The sequence below is a fragment of the Phascolarctos cinereus genome, unplaced genomic scaffold (genome assembly GCF_003287225.1).
Source record: "Phascolarctos cinereus isolate Bilbo 61053 unplaced genomic scaffold, phaCin_HiC Scaffold_2;HRSCAF=192, whole genome shotgun sequence".
NCBI lineage: Eukaryota > Metazoa > Chordata > Mammalia > Diprotodontia > Phascolarctidae > Phascolarctos > Phascolarctos cinereus.
The window spans coordinates 267553350-267564491 of NW_027555625.1; the positions used below are offsets into that span (position 1 = coordinate 267553350).

Consider the following 11142-nt stretch of genomic DNA (forward strand, 5'->3'; position numbering starts at 1 on the left):
AAGTCAGGAGAAAATGAATGGATTTATAAAATAGACTCATATAATGACTCTCATCTCACCTTACCCTTATCACCCGTCCTCAGCATAGCGCCCAGTGTAGCCCCAGACCAGGAACCAAATGGCTTCCTGGTCTATAGAGAGAATGAGGAAAACTAGGGAAGGGCAGTGTGTTCTTATTCTCCAAAGATATATATCAGGAAATTAATATTCATGGTGGTAGAGAAGGCAGGGAACAAAGAGTTACTCACTTGCAGAACTGTGGGCCAGACCTGCATAACCTTCATCAAATAGCAACCCCAAAGGAAAACTCCAAGAAAAATGGCCAATTGTTCTTCCAGAATCAGTTGAAAAGTCTGGTTTATCCCAAATTCTTTCAGTAGTTATTTTCATACCGAGTCAGAATTGCAAAGGGCTTCTGAAACAGTCTGATCCATTTTACTGAAGTGGATAGTTGAGTTGATCAGGAGGCTTCATGAATAATTCCCCTTCCCTTGCCCCTCCAGACATAGAATCACCCCTGGAGTGGGTCACTGATACAACACAACACAGGTGTGTTCACACCTTAAGGGAACTGCAGGGCTTGAGCTACGTTGTTTCCCCTCGATGAACTGTGAAGAAGTTTTCTCCTCTATAACTGGAGAACAGCTTATTGGCCAAAGATCATCTATGCCCTGGGAATCTTTTTAAAAGCTAGTTTGCCAACTTGGAGATAGTTGAAGCTGGAAGCAGTTTCAAGGAGTAGGTGACCTCAGGCAGTGTAAATAAGAACAGCAGTGGAGGAAGAACGCAGCTCTGGAGGGGAGATTGTTTGTTTTTCTCCTAGCATCTCTTCCAGGGAGGGTGGGATCTCTCCTTTTCCACCATTGCATTTTCTATTGGAATGACCATCCAAATGAGAGACAGCCGGGTCTTTGGAGGCCAGATCTAAAGAGAGCAAACCCCTGGCAACAGAAAAGAGCCAGTTATGGATTGAATTAGCCCTGGCATTTGGGAGTTGAGCTTGAGAGAGGAGTAGACCCAGGAAGCCCAGATACACAATGCACCCAACAGATACTGCAGCTGGGGGAGAAGCATGACAATATCGTGGGAAGAGGAAGGACATCAGGGCCATGAACTTCATGTATATGCTCTCTTCTTGTTGCATTTGTGGGAGATTGCACCCAAAGTATATGCAGATGTTTTACAGCTACTGTCTTCAAGTGTACCATTTTTCTTCTTTTTTTTTTTTTGGTGAGGCAATTGGGGGTTAAGTGACTTGCCCAGAGTGTACCATTTTTCTTTGAGCTAATTTTTGTGTCTACTGGATAACTATAAAAGGTAAACACATAGGTAGAGGGGACTGTAAGCTATGGTTTTAATAGTACAGTACCACAGAATACTTTTGAACTTGGAAGCAGTAGCCAGCCACCTGGTAAGGGATCCAATCTACAACCCAAGAGTTCTGACTCTACTCTTAGGTCCTGGAGGGGTGCTATGTTACAGCTGAGAACAGTGAGGTGCTTTCCCAAAGTTACATAATCTGTGAAAGAGACAGGATATGAACCCAAGTGTTATGATTCTCTGTCCAAGGTCCTAATTCCTGAGGTTTTATTTTTTTCCATTATGCCATATTCATGGCTCTGTCCTTCAGAAATGTATTCAAACCTTTTCATGACCCATATATATTTCTTGTTTCTGTCACACTTTTGTGTGCAGGAGTTATAGTAGAGAAAACCAGACTCAGAGTCAGGAAGACCTGAGTTCAAATACCACTTCTCATATATACTGATTGTGTGGCCTTGGGCAAGTCATTTAACCTCTGAATTCCATAGGCAACTAACCCTCTAGGAGAGGGGTTCTTAACTTGGGGTCTGTGGATGGACTTCAGAGGGTCCATGAACTTGGGTAGGTAAATATATGTGTGTGTATGTGTGTATATATGTATATGTATGCAAACATACATACAGTCATGTCTAACTCTTTGTGACTCCATTTGGAGGTTTCTTGGCAAAGATACTGGGGTGGTTTGCCATTTACTTCTCTAGCTCATTTAACAGATGAGAAAACTGAGACAAACAGGGTTAAATGACTTGCTCAGGGTCACACAGCTAGTAAATGTCTGAGGCCAGATTTTAACTCAGGAAAATGAGTCTTCCTGACTCTAGGCCTGGCACTGTATCCACCATGTCACTTAACTGCCCCTGATACACACTTACACACACACACACACACACACACACACACACACACACACATACACACACACATATATACATATACGTATATTTATTTTCACTAACCTCCAACTGAAATTTAGCATTTCCTTCAATTATTTAAAAACATAATTCTGAGAGAAGTTCTGTAGGCTTTTCCAGACTACCAGAGAAGTCCATGTGGAGAAAAGAGCTAAAGACCCCTGCTGAAAGCCTTCAAGTTATACAGTAGGTGGAGATCTCCATTAGTAGGACTTCTCCCACAGGGAGTTCCCTAGATCAATGGTATCAAACTCTAACAGAAATGGGAGCCACTAATCCACATGCAAGAATTCCTATGGGTCACATATTGACAATTTTAAAATGTAATATTATCGGTTTTATAATATTTTAACTTATTTTATTAAATATTTCCCAATTATATTTTAATCTGGTTCAGGCTGCATTCAGGAATGCTGCTGACAAAGGCTTCATGTTTGACATCTCTGAAATCAGCCTGATTTTAAAAAAAAAAGTTCCATAATTCACTGCTAATTGTGAGGACTTTCCTTTATCTGTTCCTAGTTTCCCACTTTCTCTCCAGCTTCACAGGGGATGGGGTCAGAATCAGAAAATCTTTTTTTGCCCTAGTATTTCCAGATTTTACAAAGTCCTTCATCCATTCACCAATCAGCTGAAAAGTCTTTTTGTTTATTCTTATTTGTTTATTGTCATTCCTTTCCCCCTGCCCACTCCTATCCCTCCATTCCTACTTACTTTCACTGGGAGCTCCTCCATCACATCATTGTCAAGTGACAGTGACCAGTCTTGTCCATAAGGCTACAGGTGCGGGCACACTATCATTTTATACAAGAGGAGAAGCATTTCTATTGTGTTTCCTGGCCGTACCCAAAATTGTGTTGGCCCTTTCATCAGCAGCTTCAGCTTCGACTGCATCCTTTACCAGGTTCTCTGTGATCACTCTGAACCCTATATTAAAAGATCTACAAAATATATCCATTAAACAACGGGTTACTAAACTGATCATAAGCTTTGATCCAAAATTCCCTATGCTGCTACTATTTCCTAAGGATGCTATTAAAAGAAAAAAAATGGGAGGCCTACCTGTATTTATGAACCATATATTCATGTCTGCCTAATTCATAGAATCAAATGATTTAGAGCTGGAGGAGACTTTAAAGATAATATAGTCCAACTGACTCTTTTTATAAATGAAGAAATAAGACCAGAAATAGTAAGTGACTTTCCCAAAGTCACCCAGGTAGTAAGTCACCAAGCTAGAATTCAGACATGGGTCCTTTGCTGGCAAATCTTATGCTCTTTCCACTAAGCCACATTGTCTCCCTCTACCACATATTTTGATTATTAAAATTATTAGTGAAAAAAAATTTGGAATAATTTATTTATGTCAGTAGGTGGGGGAGAAGTATTATCTTGACCTGGAATTTAATCAGTATAGAGAACCTGACATGTAGAAACTCCCAACACCAGGGGTTGGGAACTTGTGGCCTCTGAGGCCACATGTGACCCTGTAGGTCCTCAAGTGAGGCCCTTTGACTGAATCCAAACTTCACAGAACAAAGGTTTCAGGCAAAGGGCCACACTTGAGGACTTAGAAGGCCACAGGTTCCCAACTGCTGCCCAACGTTATCCTTGAGACTTCCAATTTTAGAGTTTCCTGAAATACTGAGAGGTTGTGACTTGTTTATGGTCAGTTCATTGGCAGTACTTGGACCTGGGTCTTGATTAAAAGACTAGCCCTCCATCTACTACACCATGTTGCTTCTCTTTATTATTGGAATCTCTGATACAAGGAAAGTCTTAGTGCAGTTATAAGCCATTAAATCCTAATGATAGAAAAACACCTGTTATCACTGGGGAACCAGACAAATTTACCAGGGAAACAAAGTATGTTATTAATTAAATTGAAAATATGGTGTAATGACTAATATGTTTTGCATGATTTCACATGTATAATTGATATATTGCTTGCATTCTCAATGGGTGGGGGAAGGACTGGAGGAAGGGAGAGAATTTGGAATTCAAATTTTAAAAATAGTTGTTAGAAATCATAAATAATATTTTAAAAAAGAAAATATGAAGGGACAGCTAGGTGGCGCAGTGGGTAGAGCACCAGCCCTGAAGTCACGAGGACCTGAGTTCAAATCCGGCCTCAGACCAAACACTTGGCACTTATTAGCTGTGGGACCCTGGGCAAGTCACTTAACCCCAATTGCCTAAAAACAAAACAACAGAAAAAAAAACCATGGTTTTAAAATCATCATGCAAATTTCAATTGATTACATATATATTTATTTAAAAGACTGGTTTTATATTAGAAATAGCAAAAGGAAATAGGAGAAGTTAAGCGGAACTACATTTTGCTTTATAGGAGAATTCAGTAGGCAAGTATACAGCATCCAGCCTTGACCTTTATCTGGAGGTATCTGGAAGTCTCCTCATAGAAGTATCCTATATTGCACTAGGCCTCTTACACCAATGAGCCACAGAACAAGATGTGACTGATGTAGAAATCATGGCTAACACTGGCACAGTAGATAGAGTGCAGCATCTGGAGTCAGGAAGACTCATCTTCCTGAGTTAAAATCTGACTGCAAACACTTACTAGCTGTGTGACCCTGAGCAAGTCACTTAACCCTGTTTGCCTCAGCACCTCATCTGTGAAATGAGCTGGAGGAGGAAATGGCAAACGACTCCAGTATCTTTGCCAAGAAACCTCCAAATGGGGTCACAAAGATCAGACAGGACAGAACAACAACAAATGTGAAATTACTTGGTAAACAGATATACTTAACCTGCTTTCGGAAGCCACTGCCTATGAAGGTTTTGAAATCCCCACTGACAATTAACTTACTGAATGGCATTCAGGGCTAATTTGACTGGGTCATAAAATAAAGAGCTAACATACATAAGGAGCTGACACAAATACCTAAAACTAAAAGCCAATCCTGAATAGATAAGTGGTCTGAGAATGTGAAGTGTCCAGGTGAAGAAATACATTAGTTAAATATATGAAGAATTGTGCCAAAGTTGATATAATAAGAGAGCTGTAAAATTTTAAAACTCTGAGGTTTTACATCATACCATCAAGTTTTTGTAGATGATAGAAACAATGATGGAGGGGCTGTGGAGAGTTAGGCACATTAGACAATTGGAGCTGTGAACTGGTTCAACTGTTCTGTAAAACAACTTGGAGTTATGCAAGAACATTATTAAACTATTCCTATGTATCCTTTGACCCTGCAATCTCACTGCTGGGCATATACCTCTAGGAGGTCAATGTCAAGAAATAAAGGTTCTATGGGTAATGAATATTCATTGCAATACTACCTATGGTAACACAAACATCCCGACTGGGGAATTGGGGAATAAGAATATATTGGGCTAGGCATACACACTTAGTGCGTGCTGTTATGGCAATAGCTACACATACCTGGCTGTCTGCCTGCTTTCTGAAACCTAGGGAAAAAAGCAGGTAACACATAATTAAAGTTGTTGTTGTTGTTTGTCCTTCAGACCATGACATCAGAGAGGTGATGCCATGACAGGATTCAAGTGAGGGAGGGTTGTGCAGAGTCTCTAGCCTCATTTTCTCCTCTGGAGCTATCTGGGTCCAGTGGTAAGATATAGATCGAGATGACTGGAGATGGCCCTCTCTAGCTCATAATCCATGAATGAGACAGCAGACCAGGCCCTCAGTCCAGTCTCTGTCCAGTGAACAAGGATTCCTTTACGTGATGCTGACAGGTCCTCATCATCTTCATTCACCTGAGCTAATGCTAGAGCTTCCTAATGGACCTCTCGCCTCTTCAATCCATCCTCCACTCAGCTGCCCAAGGGACTTTCTTTTTATTTTATTTTTTTTATTTTTAGGCAATTGGAGTTAAGTGACTTGATCAGGGTCATACAGCTAGTAAGTGTCAAGCGTTTGGTCTGAGGCTGGATTTGAACCCAGGTGTTCCTGACTTTAGGGTCAGTACTCTATCTGCTGTATCACCTAGCTGCCCCACAAGGGACTTTCTTTAAGCATGAGCCAGACCATGTCATGTTCCTATTCAGCATACTCTAGTGATGGATTCTCTATCAGCTCTACAATTGAACCTCTACACTCTCTTTTTAGCGTTTAAAATTTTTCATAATCTGGCCCCAACCTAACTTTTCAGCTTTGTGATATGTATATATGTATATATATATATGTGTGTGTGTGTATATATATATGTATGTATATGTATATATGTATATGTATATATATATACACACACATATACATATATAAACACATACACATATATATACATATATATATTTCTTCCCTTCACCACTCTATAGCCAAAATGGCCTTCCAGCTGTTCCTTACACTCAACTGCCTCTGTCTCCCGTCCTGTAGAATCATCATCATCATCATCATCGTTATTGTAGTTAGCATTTATGTAACTCTTTAAGATTTGTAAAATACTTTACAAATACTATCACACCTGATCCTCACAACAGCCCTGGGAAGTAAGTACTAGTATTATCCCCATTTTGTAGTTGAGGAAACTGAGGCAAGCAGAGGCCAAGTGACTTGCCCAGGGTCACACAACTAGTGAGTTGAACTTGTCTTCCTGACTCCAGGTCCAGAGCTCCATGCAATGTAGTGCCACCTAGCTGCCTGCAATATATTCCCTTCTTACCTCTGCCTCTTTAAATCCCTTGTTTGCTTCATGCAAAATTCAGCTCAGATCATTGTCTTCTACTTGAAACCTTTCCTGATCCCCCTAACTACTGATGGTATCTCACCCAGCTAGGTAGTACCCCAGTAGGCAGAGCACTGGGTCTGCAGCCAGGTAGACCCAAAGTCAAAGTTGACTTATTAGCTGTGTGAGAGCCAAGTGGCCTCTGCTTGCCTCAGTTTCCTCAACTGCCAAATGGAGGCCACAGCACCCACCTTCCAGGTTTGTTATGAAGATCAAATGAGATAATATTTGTAAAGCATTTAGTGTGGCGCCTGGCACAGAGGAGGCACTTAACATGCTTTTTCTGTTCCACTGACTACCTTGTATTTAGTGTGTGTGTGTAGAAAGTACACTCCTTGAGGGCAGGGGTTGTCCTTTTTTCTGTGTGTTTGTATCTCCGGTGCCTGGTACTTGAATGTTTATTGATCACTGACGGACTTCATAATTATTTGTTGATTGGCTCACGTGGAGGTGGTACCTTCGGCCTTAGTGCTGGCCTAATGAGCCCCATAAGCTCTAACCAAAGGGATTTTTCATGTGTTGTGCTCTCTTCCATTCTCGCCTCGTAAGATGAGAAGAATACATGTTGTTTGAACTGAACTGGCATGAATGACATGAAGCAGCAGTTGAGTTTGAGTTGGAATTAGATTGAATTGAAGGAGGGGAGGGGGAAGGGGGCAGCTGGGTGTCACAGTGGATAGAGCACCAGACCAGGAATCAGGAGAACCTGAGTTATGTAATTACATACATTAACCAGCAAGAACATATAGTATATAGTTTGGCCACTAGATGGTGGAACACTCAAGCTACCAGCCGGTGGCTCCTTCAGAGGTTATTGAGTAGGCATAGGTTGTTTGTGTTTTTGCTTTTTTTTTTGCTGCTCCACGTACCCACGGTTTATCAGAGAGCTCTCAACCTACTTGGCTACTTGGGCTATACTTGGGCTACCACCCTAACCGCTGCCTCAAATCCCAGGGCCTGGTATATAAATTCAAAATTTAGTTTAGAGAAAAATAAATGGAATATCTGCCTCTCCTTAGCTGCTATCTCTGCTGCCAAGAGGCTCTGTCATTGCTTCTCCATGCCTGCCGTCTCTGGGGATGAAAGTTCCCCTGGGGGGCTGTGTGGATACACAGATTTCGCTCCTTAGGGACCCACCTTTTATGTAAATGTGTGCTCAAATCAATACTCTTCTGCTTCTTTCCTCTCATAGCCCTTTCTAGTTGCGTTATTTAAGTATGGCAGGATCCGACCATGTCATCCCTCCGCTCGATGAAGGGCATGGGGTATTCAGGGAGGACTAACGCCTCTGGTGTGAATGCCTAATGAGCCCTTTTCAGGGCAGCTTTTCCATCTTTGGTGTCCACCTGTCGCCCAACCTGTGGCTCCAAGAAGCTGTAGCATGTGCAGCAGCCACTCCCCCAATAAAACCATCTTGACAAATGGGCTAAAGCAGGTTGGGAGGGCAGCTAGGTGCTGTGGTGGATAGAGCACCCGCCCTGGATTCAGGAGGACCTGAGTTCAAATCCCGCCTCAGACACGTACCACTTACTAGCTGTGTGACCCTGGGCAAGTCACTTAACCCCATTGCCTAGCAAAACAAACAAACAAACAAAAATGAAATAGATTGAGAGCAATTGACCATCCTCAAACCCATCAGTGAGTTAGGGGGATGTATATCCCAAGCTTGTGAAGGCTTCCCTTGGTAGAACAGAAAAATGAGAATAATTTGTTCCAGTGGCCATGAAGGTGGCTGCAGCAGGTGCTGTGGAGCGCTTAGAGATTGGTCAGGTACTGAAGACACCAAAGTCATCCACTACATCCTGAACCATCACCGGTCTTCTTGACTTTTGTCTAGCCACTGGACTTTGATCTCTCTGGAAGTTGTACTTTGTGGAACTTTGTCTATAGAAAAGAAGAATTCTATCCCAAATGTAGCATTGTGGAGAGAGGAATGAATATTTCTGGGACTGATCAAGGAACAGGAATGGAAGTGAGTAACAGCTATGAGGTTTTTATCCTGTAGTCTGGTCTTAAATTCAACTCCCAGTCCAGTCTGAGGCCTGCAGTTGAATAACCAGGGAAGAGCTCAGACCAAGGAAGGGTGTCTGTGATTGTATCACTTCAAAGCTACAGAGCCTTCTAGTTAACTAACAAGAGGCTAGGACCAGTGGCAATCTACTGGAGCTCCAACCAGGGACAAGCCTATAGTCATATCTCTCAGACCCAAACCATGGTCAGGAGCTTAGAAAGCTCAGACCAGAAGGAAAGAGACCAGATTTTGTCCTAGGCCAGACCCCTTTGGGTAGGTTGAAAGCTTGCAGATCCTTGGCCTAAGTGGCCCCTGAGGTCTTTGAAGTACGCAGAATCCAATATCCAGAAGAAGTAGCACTAGGACCAGAGATACAAATCAAGACCAAACAAAACTCAGCTGTTCCCTCCAAGAGTGCTCAGAGTTTGGCCTTAACATAGAGTCCTGATTCAAGCACCAGAAAGAAAGAGTTCAAGAACCGAGGAATTATAGTCAACACCACACAAGATTTAGCAACTACCAATATAAAAGCATGGAAAACTAGAAATAAAATATTTAAAAAGGCAAAAGCAATACGCTTATAACTTAGAACAACTAATTCAGCAAAACAAACTAAAATGCTACGGGAGGGAAATGGATTTTTTTTGCCCCTGGGAAACAGATAACTGTCTTTTATTGTGTACATTTTGAAGTGATTTCCCAATTTCTTATTTCACAGAAAACATTAAGTATATTCAGCTTAACATATATGTCCTTGCTCCCTAAATAAAACAAATCATTCCAACAATTTATCCAGGAGGCCATTTCATCTGATGTCCTCCAAGGACACACAGATGGATATGATAGACAGATTATCCCCCATCTGTACCTTCATTGATCCACCAGTATCCTCTCTTCAGACCCAGCTCAGTTGCACATTTCTTGTCAATAATCATTAAATGTCCAAGAAGTTTTTTATCATCTTCTTCTGCAACAGATATCTGGGTAATGAGTTTCTTAGGTATCAAAATAAATTAATTGGACCTTGTGGGCAAACATGGAAAGCAAGACACCAGTCATCCTCAAAAATTATTTTGGCCGGGATTTCCTTGCTAATTATTTTCCCAAAGATGGTGTCTCCCCCCGGCTGGGCAGTCTGAACTTTGCTGATCTCATCTGCCATAGTGGCAGCTCCTGCAGCTGGCTCCTGCCACCTTCTGCTGCAGCCTCCCAAGGAAATGGATTTTTAATGAAATAGAATACTTCCAAGCATTCTTGATGAAAAGATCAGAGCTAAATAGGAAATCTGAAATACAAATACAAGACTTGAAAGAAACAGGATGAAGAGAAGCACTCATAGTGCAAGAGAGCAGGGGCCCTCGTCACAACTCAAAGGCAGAGAGGAATGATAGAGCTTGTGGTTGCAGGGGACCTGGAGCCCTACCTGGTCAAAGACCAGAGCACAGACCAGGAGAGCAGTGACCACATCTCTGCCCTGATTTTACCACATTGGAAGTGACAAAAGAAACCCCCTAGAACTAGCTCTGATAACAACAGAACAATAAAACCTGAAGCTTTGGAGAGTGCCTCCTCACACCCAAATGAGTAGAGCCCAACTTTAACATAAAGTTAAAAGTCAATAAATAGGCTAGAAAATGAGCAAACCACAAAGAAAGGAATTTGATCATAGAAAGCTGCCACTGTGGCAGAGAAGACCAAGAGATAAACTCAGAAGACAACAATGTGAAAATAGCCACAAGAAAAGCCTCAAAGAAAAATTTTAATTGGACCCAAGCCCAACAAAAATTCCTGGAAGAGTTAAAGAAAGAGATGAGTAGTAGAAGAAAAATTGGGAAAAGAAATTAAAGTTATGTATGAAAATTGTGAAAAAAGAATTAACATCTTGGTTGACAAGGCATTGTTGACAAAATACTGAGGAAAATAACACCTTAAAAAACAGAATTGGCCTAATGGTAAAGAACTCCTTATAAGCAGAATAGGTCAAATGTAAAATGAGGCACAAAAGCTCATCATAGCAAATAATTCTTAAAAATTAGAATTGGGCAAGTAAAAGATAATGACTCCCTGAGACACCAAGAAACAATAAAATAAAGTCAAAAAATGAAAAGAAGAAGAAGAAAATGTGAAATATCTCATTAGAAAAACAAATGACCTAGAAAATAGATCGAGAGTTAGTTTAAGA

General features: G+C 41.3%; 1 pseudogene; it reads right to left on the minus strand.

Annotated features, from left to right (window-relative positions):
• Positions 1-9748: 9748 nt before the first annotated feature.
• On the minus strand, positions 9749-10122 carry LOC110193613 (adenosine 5'-monophosphoramidase HINT1 pseudogene; annotated as a pseudogene).
• Between the last annotated feature and the right edge of the window lie 1020 nt (positions 10123-11142).